General features: G+C 37.4%; 1 protein-coding gene across 1 annotated transcript in view; it reads right to left on the reverse strand.

Annotated features, from left to right (window-relative positions):
- The window catches only part of Scml2 (Scm polycomb group protein like 2), a 112,521-nt gene extending 104,912 nt beyond the window's left edge, over positions 1-7,609 (reverse strand). Inside the window, exon 1 of the mRNA XM_051141724.1 lies at positions 7,107-7,609. The gene's annotated coding sequence lies outside the window, so the exon portion shown is untranslated. The remainder of the gene's footprint in view (positions 1-7,106) is intronic.
- Positions 7,610-16,339: the final 8,730 nt, after the last annotated feature.

A 16,339-nucleotide genomic window follows, 5' to 3' on the forward strand; every position in this document is an offset into this window, starting at 1 on the left:
GAGACTGTTTGATACCAGCTAGAACTACAAGGTGCATGAATCCAGGAGATAAAAGAGAAGGGTGCAAGGCTATGAAGATGGCTCAGAGGTTTACCCTTGTTAAATTATGGCTAACATTCCTTACCCTATACCATGAAGCTGAGATGAAAATGAGATACAGATATGTAGGTGTAGAACCCACTCTAGAGTCTTGAACAAGTGAGAATTTAAAGACAAAAACAAAGTCATATAGGTTTCTAATTATCAGACATTTCACTTATAGATAGGAGCCAAGCTAGCATAACCTTCTGAAAGGCTTCACCCAGCAGCTAATAGAAAGAGAGACCCACAGCCAAACAGTAGAGCTCGGGGAGTCACATGGAAAAATTGGGGGAATGATTGAGGGAGCTTGGAGGGGTCAAGGACCCTACAAGAACTACAGAGTGTGGGGAGCCTTGCTAAATTCTGCTATGTTAGAAATCCTGGGCTTAGGCTGCATGCTGTGACCTTGGAGTTGCTGACCCTTGCTGAAGGAGGTCTTGTGTTATTTGCCGTCTTTGGGTTATTTACTTTTGAAAGAAATAGGGAAGTTCTTGCAGGGAACCACCCAGAGGATTAAGGAGGTTCCTACAGGGAGCTATTCAGGTGATTGTATTCCTGCCTGAGGGCTAAGAAGAGTGGGGTTAGAATAGATCCTATTTTCTGGGTATATTCCAAGGAGTGGGATAGCTGGGTCTTGAGGAAGCCCTATTCCCATTTTGTGAGAAAGCACCAGATAGATTTCCAAAGTGATTGTACTAGTTTGCATTCCCACCAGCAATGAAGGAGTGTTCCTCTCTCTCCACATCCTCGCCAACATGTGGTGTCGCTTGAATTTTTGATCTTAGCCATTCTGATGGGTGTAAGACGGAATCTCAGTGTCGTTTTGATTTGCATTTCTCTGGTGACTAACAAGGATGAGCATTTCTTTAAGTGTTTCTCAGCCATTTGATATTCCTCTGTTGAGAATTCTCTGTTTAGTTCTGAGCCCCATTTCACAATTAGGTTGTTTGGTTTTGTGGTGTTTAATTTCTTGAGTTCTTTATATATTGTGGATAATAGACCTTTGTCAGATGAAGGGTTGGTGAAGATATTTTCACAGTCTGTAGGCTGTCGCTTTGTTCTGCTGACAGTGTCTCCTACCTTACAGAAGCTTCTCAGCCTCATGAGGTCCCATGGATTGAACTAGACATTATCATAATGAGTGAGTTCACCCAGAAGCAAAAAAAGACAAACGGTATATACTCACTGATATCGAGACACTAGTCCAAGGAATACGTCCCATGAAAAACGTTATTTACCAGGAAAGTGGGTCAGAGGAGAGGACATCCTATTGAAACTTTAGATGAGAGTAGCATGGAAGAATGGGGAAATAGAAGGATCCACAGGGTCCTGGAAACCTACAAGAAGAACTTTATGACAGGCGGATCTAGATCCTGGGGGTCCTCCTCAAACTAAGGCACCAGCCAAAGAGAATATAGGCAGTAAACTTCGAACCCCTACCCAGACCTAGCCGACGAACAGGATATTCTCCACCGTTGAGTGGAGAGTGAGATCTAACTCTCACACGAACTCTGGTGCCCCTTTTCTGACCACATCCCCTGGATGGGGAGGCCTGGTGTCACTCAGAGGAAAGATAGCAAGTTACCAAGAAGAGACTCGATACTCTAAGAGCATATATAGGGGGAGGAGGTCTCCCTCAATCACAGACATAGGGGAGGGGAGAAGGGGGGAAGTGGGAGGGAGGGAGGAATAGGAGGATACAAGGGAAGGGCTAACAATTGAGATGTAATATGAATAAATTAATAAAAAATGAAAAAAAAAGAATAGATCCTATTGACCTTGCTATAGATACTCTTACACATCCACATTAAAGAGAGTCTGGATCAGAAAATTCCAGACTTGACTAAATATCTCTCATGTCTCTGTCCTCCACTTTCAATCCCCACTCCCTCTTTCAGGTGAAGCCTGCTTTAATTTGTCCCATGGGCACACATCAACAGAGTCAACTAACCTGGGCTCATGGGGGCTCACAGAGACTGAACCACCAACCTGGTCCTAGGCCCCCAGAACTCATGTAGCAGATGTGGAGCATAGTCTTTATATAGGTCCCTCAACAACTGAAGCTGTGGCATTCTCTGACTCTGATGTTTCCCTTTGGATCCAGTTCCTCAAAATGGGCTGCCTTGTCTGGCCTCAGTGGGAGAGGATGTGCCTAGTCCTGCAGAGAGATGAATATGGGGAAGAAGTGTATTGGCAAGAACAGGAGCAGAGAAAGGGCACTACAATCAGGATGTTAATTGAATAGATTATTTAAATAATGGAGAAAAATTAAGTCCTCAAAGAAAAAAAGAAATAAAAATTTCTAGAGATATTTTAAGTAATGTTTTAGTAAGATCTAGCCCCCAAAATTAGAAATTGTATATCAAAACAAATCCAACAGCACTTAAAGGGTAGAGACAGGAGGATGAGGAGTTCAAGGCCAGTCTGCGTTACTTGAAACCTTGGATCAAAAGAAAAAATATAAAAAAGAAAAATACAAAAGAAATAAAAAGAAAAAAATTCAAGAATCAAAAAAAAAATTTTTTTTTTGGTTTTTTCAAGACAGGGTCTCTCTGTGTAGCTTTGACTGTCCTGGACTTGCTTTGTAGACCAGGCTGGCCTCAAACTCACAGTGATCTGTCTGCCACTGCCTCAGAAGTGCTGGGATTAAAGGTGTGCGCCACCACTGCCAGGCCCAAAATTTTAAGTTATCTGAAAAATTGCAACTGACAAGTTAAAGAATCAGTTGCCATTTTAGAATTATTTGTGTGGGTGGAATTTCTATATATATTAAAGTAGTATTTCATGTCACATAATAGATAAAGAAAAGTCAAGAGTTGTCAAAATTCCAGTTTACAATTGTAAATTCCTAAGGTTTTAAAACACAGGGATAAGCTAATTGCTCAAAGACCTGCTACCTACTGACATTTGTGAAGGGGTAGAGTTAATGGCAGGGCATGCAACTTTACTACAGGCTATACTTTGACAAAAGAAGTAGATCAAGTTACAGCCTGCTTCTATTATCTGTGCAGCCTAGATTTATGGTTTCTAACACCAGTCCTACAAGAAATAATGGAAATGATGACAGCAGCCTACTAAACAACAGACTGTAGATAGGCATGCAATAAACTACTATCTAAAGTGACAAGAAAGCTAAACATTCCTAGTAAAACTTCAAACGTGTAGCAGGTATCTGCAAACTACACATTTAAACATCTATAACTTTTGAAATCTCAACATGAAAAAAAACTGATTATAAAGTAATATAAAACTAAGTAATACACAAATGTACTTATCACTGTTGGCTATTTTATCTCAATAATGACCACAACGATTGTTTTATCACAATGATTTATGAAATTCTACTAAGTTGGTTTAAAAAATGAATATGGAAAAAAATAAATATGGACATTACTTCCAAGTAATTTTAAAGTATAATGAAAAATACTACAAATAATGCCCTTTAAATTTTTTCAAAGACAAAAAACCCAGCAGCTTCAGAGCAAGAAGCATATTTCTGTACTCAAATGTAAGAGAACTTAAAAATATTTGGATTAGTGTTTGAATTTAAATATGTAAATATATAACATATATATCAAAATAAAAGCTTTGGCAATATTCATGCTTCAATAATTACTCAATAATTACAAGGTATATATCAAACAGAATTGTTTATAGCTGGAATTCTGTACTAGTTAATCCTTTTGAGAAACAAAAGTTGAAAATAATAATGGCACATTACTACAAAAAGTGAGCTCGCTGCTCTTAGAACAGTCTGGTCCTATAAACTTAGAAAGGGGCTGACCACAGCCTTAAACACAAGTCACAAGTAGGGGAGTTGAGCATTCTCTATCTTCAAATGTCTACCATCTCTTTACTCACACAAAAATTCAACACGTTTACTCTACTTTTTAACTCTTCATCTAGACCAGAAAGCATCATCATATGCAGCTGCCATGAAAACTGAAAATTCTCTTAACTTTGTACATAAGAAGTGAACAGTTATCCTCGTTTCTTGTTAAAAAAAACTTCCTACCACATGCCCCAAAGCAAAAGTAGAAGAAAGCTTTAGGAACACTATGTTTAATAGAAATCACAACATAAACATGATTACCATTATTTCTATGATTACCAAGGTTTACTTATACCAGATAAAAAAAGGCAAAATAACCAAAAATGACTTACTCATGAAAATCAAGCAATACATGTCATTTTAAATCTTGGATAGTTCTAAAATTTGTTTAAGTTACCCTGCTTAAAAACTATTCATTTGTGTCAGATTTTTGCAAATGAGACAGAAATAAAAGCATTTCTGTGCCTCGAGTAACCAATAACCAAGCTACTAAGGATAGAAAATATATTTAACACTATTTTGTGCATATATACATATATAATTAAATAAACAAATCATACTACTTTGGCTTTAAGATAAATTAAATTGGCATTCTTCTAGTTTCCTCAGGATAAAAGGTTTAAAACATTATCAAGACTTGCCACAAAAGACAAACTTTTTATATCACCAACATCTATTCTCAAATGCCCAGGTTCTCTGTTTCTATGGTCACTTCAAATCTGAAGATATCATGTACCAACTCTACAATGTTTATAATTACTTTAAGTTTCTTAGGTGACTAATAACTCAAAGAATAGAGGATCCTCTTGCATCCACCCCAGTATTTCCCTTAACCAAAAGATAGGGGCAATAAATGCCTCAAGTACAATACCCCACCCCAAGAATTCAAACCAAAAGTTTGTATTTAAAACTAACTTATAATGGAACAAGGGATAAGTCATTTTCATTCAAAAGACCTAGTATTTGCTCAGCCTTTTTTCAAGGCACTTTACTATCATCAATTATTTCATAATGAGACAGCCCAGGATTACCCAGACCATTTCACTGATGGGGAAACAGACACCAACAGAAGAGAACAGGGGCAGGAAAGGGGATGATAGGAAGCATCTGGGAGAAATAGGCAGGCAGCTAAAAAGGAAGAAACTCAAAAGAAAAGAAGAGTCATATCTAGCCTGAGATTTAAGATATATTTTGAAAAAGGGAAAGTAGTTTGTAAGTCTAGTCATAACCTAAGCTACTGGCTTATAAATGTGCAGTTGCTTAGCATTTAAAAAGACTCAATTTCCAAAATGCATACTGATTTCAACTACACTAGCAATATAACCCTGGTCTTCCACAGGCCTAATCAGAAAATAATCACTCATAAAAATATATAACTTCATATACTCATAACAAAATGCACAAAGATCACAGAAGTCAGAAGTAATTCTTGGTTACAACCAGAATGTAAAGAAGAGTGGCAAAATATTGGAGTTGTTCTTTAGTCAAAGAAATACTTCTTTATCAATTATGATTTTTCTTAGGAAATTTGAAATATACAGAGATAAGGTACTAATGGGTTGGTTGCCTTAAACACCAGAGACTAAACTGCACAATGGGCTTTGAAAATATACCTTGAACTGGGTGGATTCCATAAAATAAAAGTGCACTGGTGTTTTATGAAGACCTGTTAACTGAGCCATAAATCAAAAAGGCTGACAAATGTCTCATGACAAATAAGAATAGATGCTTAAGAGCAACTCTGTGAACGTTTAAGACATTACCAGTTATAAAACATCCCCATATAGATAGTGAATACCAGTTACAGTATTTTTTCCCTCCAAATTACTAATTCTAAAGCAACGCAGGTTCTCTAGGGTAAACAGGTACATAGGGAGGACATACATGGTATTCAAACATTTCAAAGCTGTTTTAAATGGTTTAACTAAGTTTTTATAAATTTCAAACTATTGTAAAGATGATAGGTAAAGCTATAGATTAACATAAGGTTAAAAAAACTCACTGTCTTCTCAAAATTTTAATTAGACTCACTTTTCACATTCCTCCCATTAAATACAAAAGACAAAAAAACAAAAAAACAAAAACAAAAAAACCACACACAGCCTAAAAGAGCACCTATCATTATAAATAAGTTATTTAAGGAAAGGCATTATAAATTGTCATTACTGAACAACATTCCCAAGCAATTAGAAAGAATCAAGTATATGCAAATGAATTACCACTATGAAACAACTGCTTGTCCTCAAGTACATCTTTCAATATTCTTCCCTTTAGATTGAGAACAGTAATAATGTCCCTGGAAGAATTGAAATTGCCACAGCTAACAGCCTCTGAGGAAACAAGCATCTCTAATACATTTGAAAATCATGTACCATAAGATATTTTTCCTGCCTCAGTTTCCCCTTAGTAACCAAAAGGCATTCTAACGTCACACTAAATGTACGTCATAAAGGCTAATGTTCTCCTTCAAAAATAAAAACAGATTTCACATTGTAATCATACTTTTTGAGGAATGGCAAAGGTATAACAACCTTCTTTAAAACATCAGTAGCTTCAGATGGGAACCTGTAAGTAAATATGTGAGCTGCCCACATATAAGACAGGACAAGAGGTGAGGAGGGTCAGGGGTGATTACTGTTCAGCCTTTGAACCTACCTATATACCTCAAGGCAACCCCCCTCCAGAAAAAAAAGTCACTCAAATTCTAGTATCTCTTTTTCTGACTCTTGGGTTGCAAGTACTACTCAGGTTTTAAAAGGTAAAAATAAAAAGGAGAGGAATTTTTACATTGCTGTTCTAAGTTAAGAGAGCAGTGGTCATTAGACTCAAGCCTTACTTGCCTGCTGACCACCTGGTACCAGACACACACACACACACACACACACACACACACACACACACACACACACACACACACACACACACACACACACACACACACACACACACACACACACACACACACACACACACACACACACACACACACACACACACACACACACACACACACACACACACACCTGGTACCAGACTGGCGCAGGCTCCAGGCCACAGGCGTATCTTTCTAGGCTGACATTTCCTCCCAAATTCCAAATTACCTCCCAAGTCCTGTTCTAAGGCCAACACTTTCGAAGTCATCCCTGCCCTTCAGCCCCACCAAGCACCCTCAAAGCCCCCAGACCTCACCTACCCTGGAGAGAATTGCAGAGTGCTGTGTCTGTCGGTGCTCCTGGAAAGGGGGCCCCCCCCGCCGGGAGGGAGCTGGGCCGGGGGCCTGAATGCCTGCAGCAAGATGGGTCAGTGAAGGAGCTCCAGGGTAGTGTGAAGGGCGGCAGTGCACTCTAGCAGCACAGATGGCCCACAGAGAACACTAAGTGAGACACAGCAGCCGTGGCATCTGGGGTAAAGCGTCCAGGAGTGTGAGACAGGGGTGTCAGGACAAACCGAGGCGGGACGCTGGCGCGGCAGTAAGGGGGCGTTCCCAGTGCAGGACTTGCCCCTAAGGCTCCTGGCCGCCTGCCCTGCAGACAGCCATCAGGACTCTGACTCCAGGACTCTGTCTCCACTACCCATGGGGGACTAGGGCCACCACGCACCTCGGGTCTCATCCACCCGAGCAACAAAACTTCTGTCATGCTAGTTCCCCGGAGCAGGCACCAGACTTTACACTGCCGCCGCCATTTTTGAGAAGCCGCGCGCAGAGCCGCGCATGCCTCACAACCGACATAGGCACCCCGCCCTCCCACAGCAGGCTGTGTGCCCTGAGGTCTCTGCAAACACACCCTAAGACTGTTGCTGCCGGTGGAGCTTGAGCCCTGGATCCAGTAAACTACTTGCAGGAGTTCCAGCAGTGGCCATCCTGAAGACTTGGCGGTGCTGAAAAAGCCTTTGGCAGTTTTCCCTTATCAACCAGGATTTTTTAAAAAAATCCTAGCAGCAGCCTACGCACTGTGTGTGTGTGGGGGGGGGGGTAGGGGGGGTCGGGGCGACGTCTAGCATCAAGTTCCATCCAGGCAGGATACTTACTGCCATTAGCCTTTTAGACCCCTGGCCAATTCCTATTTTGGCCACTGGCCCAAAAATAAATGTTTCCCCCAAGAAACCTAGTCTAAGGAGCAGGGAAAACTTGAGCTTCTACTTTGGTATTGAGCAAACCAATCCTTCTTTCTGTGGTTCCAGAACTTTTCAGCTTTATTCCTCTTCATCATGGGTTTTTGGCACCAGTGACCTTCCAGGCCCACTTTCTGGATTTTGTTGTCCTTAATTTATGCTTAACATAAAAAAATACTAGTCTAGTGACAGAATAATTTGCTCACGTTTGAGTATTCCCAAAAAGGGGCATACATAGTGCAATTTGGGGTTCCCTCTGCACATGCTTCCTCACCTGAAAGCAGCCTGTAGCATGGAGATCATTTTGAAGACAGGAAGGCAAAATGTCTTAAAACAACCCATCAAGCTGCATGTACAAAATACATCCAACAAAAAGCCACAGAAAGCATTTGCTTCTAGTTCAGTTTACTATAAGCCAATTTCAAATTTTTGTTTGAAAAATATACAATGTGCCATTTTAGCCAAAAGTAAACCATTGATAGGTCTCTCTACAACTCTTTGCAAACTGAATGTAGATTTTGCATCTGTTACCACAATGTATAGTGTATAATGGACTTTCAAAATTATACTTCTGAAATTCGAGACTAAAACTAAAAGCATATATCCATAGCAACGAGGAGTATATCCATTTTCTACAATATAGAATAAAATTATTTCCATACGCAACATTTACAGTAAGAAATGTCAGCTCCTCAAAGATGTTAGCACTGTATGCATTAGACGTCACTATAAGATAGTTTTAGGGGCAACAGGAAGAGAATTTTGATCTCCCTAAGAAGCCAGTGGTGCCTAAGACAGTAAAATAGAATGTACTCTGGTATATCCACTCTTTTGAAAATGAACAGGCCTGCCACCTGAAGATCTCCAAAATGAGGTAGTATTTAAGTTCTTTCTCTCTTCCTAGTCACTGGCAAACACTCTCCATGAAGATGGTCATAAAAATTATATTGGTGTAAGTTAGCTGATGACTTGAGGGCCATAGAGTACCCAAAGCCAAGACTGTCTAGATATGCAGAATCAGATATCTTTGATTTCTATAATGTACCTAGTTCAAGAAAAATCAAAATTTAATCAACTTACTACTGGTAATTTGCTTCACAATTTGAAAGTCATTTGGTAATTACAAGTAAACACACTGAAATACTTTTTGTTCTCTTGAGCAAGGTGGTTAGCTGCTTATTAGACCTTTTTTTTATAGTTTTAATAGAACTCTTCTATAAATACCCCTTTCATAGTTTTAAATTTTTAATAAAAATAGTATTTCTTACATCACAAATCACCAAATAACAGGATTTTACATTTTCATACTTGTAAAACTTTATTAGAAAGTTAAATCAGGTCTTTAAATAAAAAGTAAAATTTCTCCTTCAGAGGAACTGGTTTTAAGGTAGACATCATTTCAAGTTCAAATGTTTTTACCTGTCATACTATAAAGCAGTAGTTATAAGTATTCAAATACTCAGACACTTAAATCTAAGACTTATTATATATAGTACATATATAAAAAAGAAATTGAGATAATTAAAAGAAGCATAAAAGTGCATGTTGTATGTTACAGAAACTAATTTCTTTCACTGCATTACTGAATGAGGAAAGAGAAAAGGAGGTGGCATTCTTTTGGAACTGCAGCAATTTTATAGAGTTTGTCACTTAAAGAAAAAGAAAAAAAAAAGCTTAGCTGTAATCCTGGCACTAGGGACAAGCTGAAGCAGGTAACATGGGCTTCATATAGACAACTTGGGCTACATGTAAGACCCTCATTTCAAAAAATGGCAAATATTAAACAAAAGCTACATTAAAGTGCTGATGTTCTCAAAACCTTTTAAAATGAAAGAAAATCTATGTTAATGTAAAATTCAAGGTGGAAAAGAATCACTAGGTCAGTGATAGGAAATTTTAAAGAAATATCTGATCACAACAGTTGCTGCAGAAAGGATGTTTGCATCATCTAAGAGGAAGGATCAATGTGTTTCAAAAAAAAAAAAAGATTAACAGAAAGCAAAATAAAGACTTTTATTCTTAACAAACCCTTTACAAATAAGACTGGATGAAAGTAAATCCTTAATCAATGGCCACTGTTTTTCTAATTCTGAATATTTGAAATTCAGCTCTATACCTTATCTATTAAACTTTGGGCTTGTTATCACTTCTTTTAGTATACAGGTCATTAATAATTTGTACATACTGCTAGATTTTCCACCTCAGTGATACCTCACTACAATCCTTATTATTTTTTAACATAGTTACTGAATTCCTTACTCTGAAAGTGTAATTTACATCATCTACATTAGGACATCTTCTCACTAACTATATTCATGTCACCAAAGAATTTATAGACATGCTTATGATGTTAAATATGCTATTGGTAATGACAGCTACCATTTATTTAGCATATGTGCCCAAAGTGCATTTATAAATGAAAACTCTAGGGTCAATGGTGACTGCTCAGTGGATAAAGTCACTTGATGCCAAACCTGATGATCTATCTTCTGTCTCCAAGACCCATAGGTTGGAAGGAGAGAAGTGACTCTTGCAAGCTGTCTTCTGACCTGCAGATCAGTGCTATGGCATGCCACCATGCACACACTACATACCACAAACATAAAAATTATTAAAACTTTAAAAAGTTAAACCTCCTACATTTTAAAGGTTATGTTAGATATTCAAATCCCTGCCTTATAGATGAGGGAAATGAATTTCACATACCAAGTAAATGTCAGAGTCAGATTCTACACATATTTTAGAACATTTCCTAACTAACCTTCCAATTTTGTCATCAGTAATAGATTTCATCATATCCTATACATACATACATACATACATACATTCAATACTAAGTATTTAGGGTAGTTAATTTTTAGGGTACCTAATATTTCTTCCTTTGTTAAAAGAGAGTCTGCTTTTAAATAATTTAGCAAAGGCCAGAGCCTTTGTGTTAGTGCCTAAGACAGCAAAATAGAATGTTTTGTGTTATATGGTAGTATATTATACATAGTAGGAATCTGATAATTTGTTAACTGAGAATGAATTTCTTTCTTTGTGTTAAGTAGATTTTTCCAAGAAAACTTTTAAATTTAGACTGTCTAGACCCTTCAATCACAGCTGCTGTTCTATAATGTTCCTCTGGTCCCATAAACAGTTAGTGGTGAGCAAGGAGACTCATGATTGCACAAGTAGGCTGAGGGTTCAACCCTAAAATATGATATTTATACCACCCTAGAAAAGGTTTGGGGAAAACATAGAAGATGAGGCCAGGAAATATGTAATACCCAGAAAACAGGGTAAGGGACTAATACTTTATCCTCTATACGTAATACAACCCTTGAAATCAAACCCAGAGCAACTGTAGTTACCTATCTTGATCCCTCACAAAAAGACTGGACCTGACAATAATCATGGATGAAGCTCACAGGCCTTTTGTTTCTGAACTACTGAATACATTCTGAAATAAGGGGAGACACTGCCTTGAATTGTGTGCCAACTGATACGTCTTCCAGGCTCCAAGAGTTAGTCCTGAACCTGTGGTCACATTGATGTTTCTGGTGAAACTGAGTGGATTGCAAAACAAAATGAATAGACATGAAGATGAGCAAAAGATGATTTGTAGAGAAGGGGGATAGACAGGGGCATTGGGGAGATAGGAGAGCTTGGGGTGAGAGTGATCAGGATGCATTACAGACATGTGTAAAATTGTCAAAGAACACATCTCAATCTTTGATTTACAGAGAAGACTATCAAAACTGAAAGGATAAGAACTAAGGTTGGAATAATCCATGTTTTAATGATTTCTCAAGTAAGCATCAGATTTCCTCTTATCAATATTCTCTTATAGTGTTCTTGACTTGAACTAAAGCATATGATAACTTCCCTAGCACATCACCTAACCAGGTCCTTGTCCTATGCCAAATCCAATGAAAATTCTGTATCTCAAGTGTATTTGGTTAGTTATCTTTTACTCTTCCTTAAGTATTTCATATTCACCAAGCAGAACAAAAAGAAAGTCTTTCCTAGGTAAGTTCAACCCAGAATTTTATCAATGCATGTGCATATAGCTTATATGGAACACTATTTGCAAGCAGAATGAATTAATGTGGATTATAAACCCATTTTTTCTGCATCATACATTTTACTAAGACACCCAAGACTACATCAGGTATATATTAGAGATCCAAGGTCTAACCAGTAAACACCATTTGTTTATTTCCACCTTAGTGATTAAAACCACATAGTAGGCAATAAAGAACAAATAAGTTAGTTTAAAAAGTTAACTGAGCTTACAAATACCTTTAGATTCTTGAAGAATTTTTAACATAATTATTAAACTGAAAGTACATGCCAAAAAGATTCAAATTGGCTTTAGTATTACTGCTGGGTTTTAACAACGCTCTTCATAACTTCAAAATAGTAATTTCTCTAGAAAAGTAGCACAAAGTGAAGTCTACAAGGAAGCCAGAGAAGCTAGCCTAACAGGTGAAAGGAAGACATAACTGCACCAGGAGCCATGAGTTATTGTCTGGAATCCAGATTCCTAGGTTAACTGTTTCTTTACAACCAATTCTATGCCTTTAATTAATAAAACAAGAATAAAATAGTAGTAAGTAAATCAATTACACTTAAGTTACAGATAAGAAACTGTTCAAACTGATGAGAAAACCATTTGGATTTTATTGAAGTGATCCTCACCTTTTAAAAAAATAAATTAGTCTTGGACTAACAAAATATCTGACCTCTGTGCTAAAGTCAAATCTTTTCTAGGCTGTGAGAATTGACATGAATTCCATGAACACCACATTATACTACAGTTAGCCATCGATATATTCACTTGTCCTTAATTCAAACAAGTTCTTTATTAAATGCTTATTGAATGCAGCTTTGCTAAAAACAGAGACAGCAAGACGAGTGAGAGAGATAGTTTCAATGATCTGGGAGTTTACATCAAGAGGAAAGAGAAAGACATATTAAGATCTGCTTTAAAAAAACCTGGGACCTCTTATCTCATGCTTCATGTATCAGTTTGAAATGGACTTATATCATGGAATATGGGATGAAAGGAAAAGAAGTTGGCCAGCTGGCAAGTGGTCCTTTGGACATAAAAATAAACAAAGAAAAACTCAAAACACTACATTTGACTTGACACTTTTTATGCAATTTGTTCTCCATTTGAGCCATCATCCTTCCCCAGCTTTGTTCTGGGTCCTAGAAATAATAGTGGCAATGGTTCCATAGTGACAGCTTCTAGCAGGAGGAGTTGGTTCTCACTAGTTAGGTTGTAGGTTGGAGGCAAGTACCATGACCATTTTCGAGTGGTTACTAGTGTGCAAACTAGTTCAGTTCCACGGGTTACTTCCTTTAAAGCTATGCATACCTCTGCAAATAATCTAGTAAGTTCTCTTCAAAACCACATGACTATACCTACTGTTCCTGATAGGACCATTATTTAAACCATTTCTTAAAATCTATTTCAAAACAATCAACTGTAAAATAGTGACTTAAAATATTTCTGTGAATTCTCTGAGAACTTACAGACCAAACAAAGGTACTGTATCTACACAGTACCTAAGGGCTTCCTAACGTGGCATGTGTTTAAAAGCTGTGAATGAATAGAATTAACCCAGGGAAAGAATGCTTAGATAATTTGTAAAATTCCTTACATTCTAAAAATATGTCTCCACCTATAATTATTACCCCCATGGGGCGATTACCCCTCCCGCTTGGGTGTTTAGTTTTTGTTTACCATTTCTTAAGAGAATAAAAAGATAATGTAATTTAAAAGACAAGGAACATAGAGTTTATCAAACATACAAAGAACCTGATAGGAAACAATATGAGAAAGAAGGAAAGAAAGAAAGAAAGAAAGAAAGAAAGAAAGAAAGAAAGAAAGAAAGAACCACTCTCCACCACCCCACCATCCCCGGTTTGTTTTGTTCTTGCTATTTACTATTTTTTAAGAGAATAAAGGGAACACAGTTTGAAAGCTGAGGAACACAGAGTTTGCTGAACATACAAGAAGTTGATAGGAAGGAAGGAAGGAAGGAAGGAAGGAAGGAAGGAAGGAAGGAAGGAAGATACTGTCACTGCAGAATCAATGTGATCCAGGAAGAGTTCGTTGAGAACAACAAAATAAAAACGGTCAATCACGCCATGATTTGGAGTGCTGTGCTAAGAGGCAGAAACTTCATTTCATGGCCATGAAAAGTCATTAAAGGTTACACAGTTAAACAGCTAAAGAACCTGTTACACATTGCATAACCCCTCTAAATGACTACTCTAGCTCTTAGGACCCTGCTCACTCCTTCAGTGGAACCATTACCCTGTGAGAGTATCCTGAGACAGGGAATAAAGTACAGCTAGTTACCAGTCTTCCAACAGCATCCCTAGAAATGACTGGCTTCAGTGGAAAGCAGATGGGAGCATTTAACAGTTTGTCAAGGGAAGTGATGAGGACAAGAGTAGACATCAGGCTACGTAGATCAACATTTCCACAAGTATCATCTTGTCTCTTTCTTTTAAGTCAGGATTAACCTATACATAGTAAAATGCACAAATCATAAATGTATTCACACTGATATAAGGTATACACATTTCTGGAAACCGAGAAATTCTCTTTGTGATTCCTCCCAGTACAGAAGACCCTTACAACTCAAATGATATTGTTCTCATTTCTGTAACTATGGATCACTTTTGCTTCTTCTTGATATCGTACGCATGGGGTCTTATATGTTTTCACTTATTTATTTTTTAAATGCGTATTGGTGTGTGCCTGTCTGCTTGTTTGTATGTGTACCACATGTATGCAGTACACAAAGAGGCCAGTAGAGGGCATGAGATCCCAGAAACTAGAGTTACCTAATGCTGTCAGCTACCTGATCTACATACTGGGAACCAAATCAATGTCTTTTGCAAAAGCAGCAACTGCTCCTAATTGCTGAGCCATCTCTTCACCCTGTGCTTGTCTTCTTTTCTCACAACTTTGTCCTTCAAATTCTTTCCTATTGGGAAAGCGCCATCCTCATTCTTAGCAGGTGTTTCAGATAACTTGACTATATCCCTAACCCACGATCTGTGCTTTGGGCTGAACTTCCTGGGATTTGTCTTCTAATTAATGTCATCTTCTGATAATAAGTTTTCTGAGGCTGTAGTCTGATCTCCAGCTACATTACACATTAGAAATCTCAAGTATCTTTAGAGTTTCCCTTGATCGAAGTCAGAGGAATTTTTATTTTCTACTTATACAGCATATTCTAAGAAGTCAACTACTAACTTCTCTTTTCCTTAACAGTTCACTGTCTGAAACAGATTTTTAATTTATCTAATACTTGAGTGGTCAAGCATATTCAGAAGGTTTTTTTTTTTACTTTCAATGCACTTCATAGGTGAGACATTTTTGTTTGTTCTTATGTTGGCAAAAATAAGCAAATTATAAAAGACATCATCAAAAGAAGTTGGTTGACGTATAAAAAGTCAAATTAAGATGAGAAATATTTGAAAAAAGATATAGACACTAGAAGCTCAAATGAATAAGATATGGTGAAGAGAAGTTGTCACCTGTCTAAACTTGTAACTCAGAGCATAAAAGATGTCAAATAGCACTTTTTGTCGAATGAAGAATGACATAGTTATTTGTTACTTAATACACTAATGTCTTTGCTGATTTGACTTTCTTGGGTTCTTAGAACATTTAAATAAAAAGTTGAAAAGTATAAATATGTAATTAACACCACTTTGGTGACAAAAATACAACAGAAGTTCAAGTAGAAAGATTTACCAGAAATTTCTGAGTAAGTTATAGAAGTCCAGTTCCCTCACTGAAACTTACAAATAACAAATTGAAATAGACATCTCACAACCATGCTGATTTAATGAGTATCAAGATGGAAAGAATGGGCAATGTTTTAGGCGTAGTGCCATTTGAAGACTTGAAATAGGAAAGGCAGCTAAAATACAAAAGAGTTCTCTATATATTTTTGTACCAGGACATTTATATTTGATGTACATGGATTTTGACATCTAAAGTCTCTCTTGAGACTAGCAAGACAAAGCACAGGTAGTTAAGGAACTAAGTTAAAGTGGGTTCTGTTCCTTTCTGGAATTGTGACTGATACAAAATTAGCCAAACTCTGACATAGATGGTAAACAATCCCACCAGACATTAGCATCTCCAAGGTTGTTTAAAGCAACGGAGCTAAAGCCAGCTCCAACTCTGTAATGCAGTGCATCTGTATGTACATGATGTATTTCTTCATTCAGGTAATAGTAGCTGCTGAGCCTACCAAAGGCCAGAACCTGTACTAAATATATAGTCCAGACAAACAA

The sequence above is a fragment of the Acomys russatus genome, chromosome X (genome assembly GCF_903995435.1).
Source record: "Acomys russatus chromosome X, mAcoRus1.1, whole genome shotgun sequence".
NCBI classification, from domain to species: Eukaryota; Metazoa; Chordata; class Mammalia; order Rodentia; family Muridae; genus Acomys; species Acomys russatus.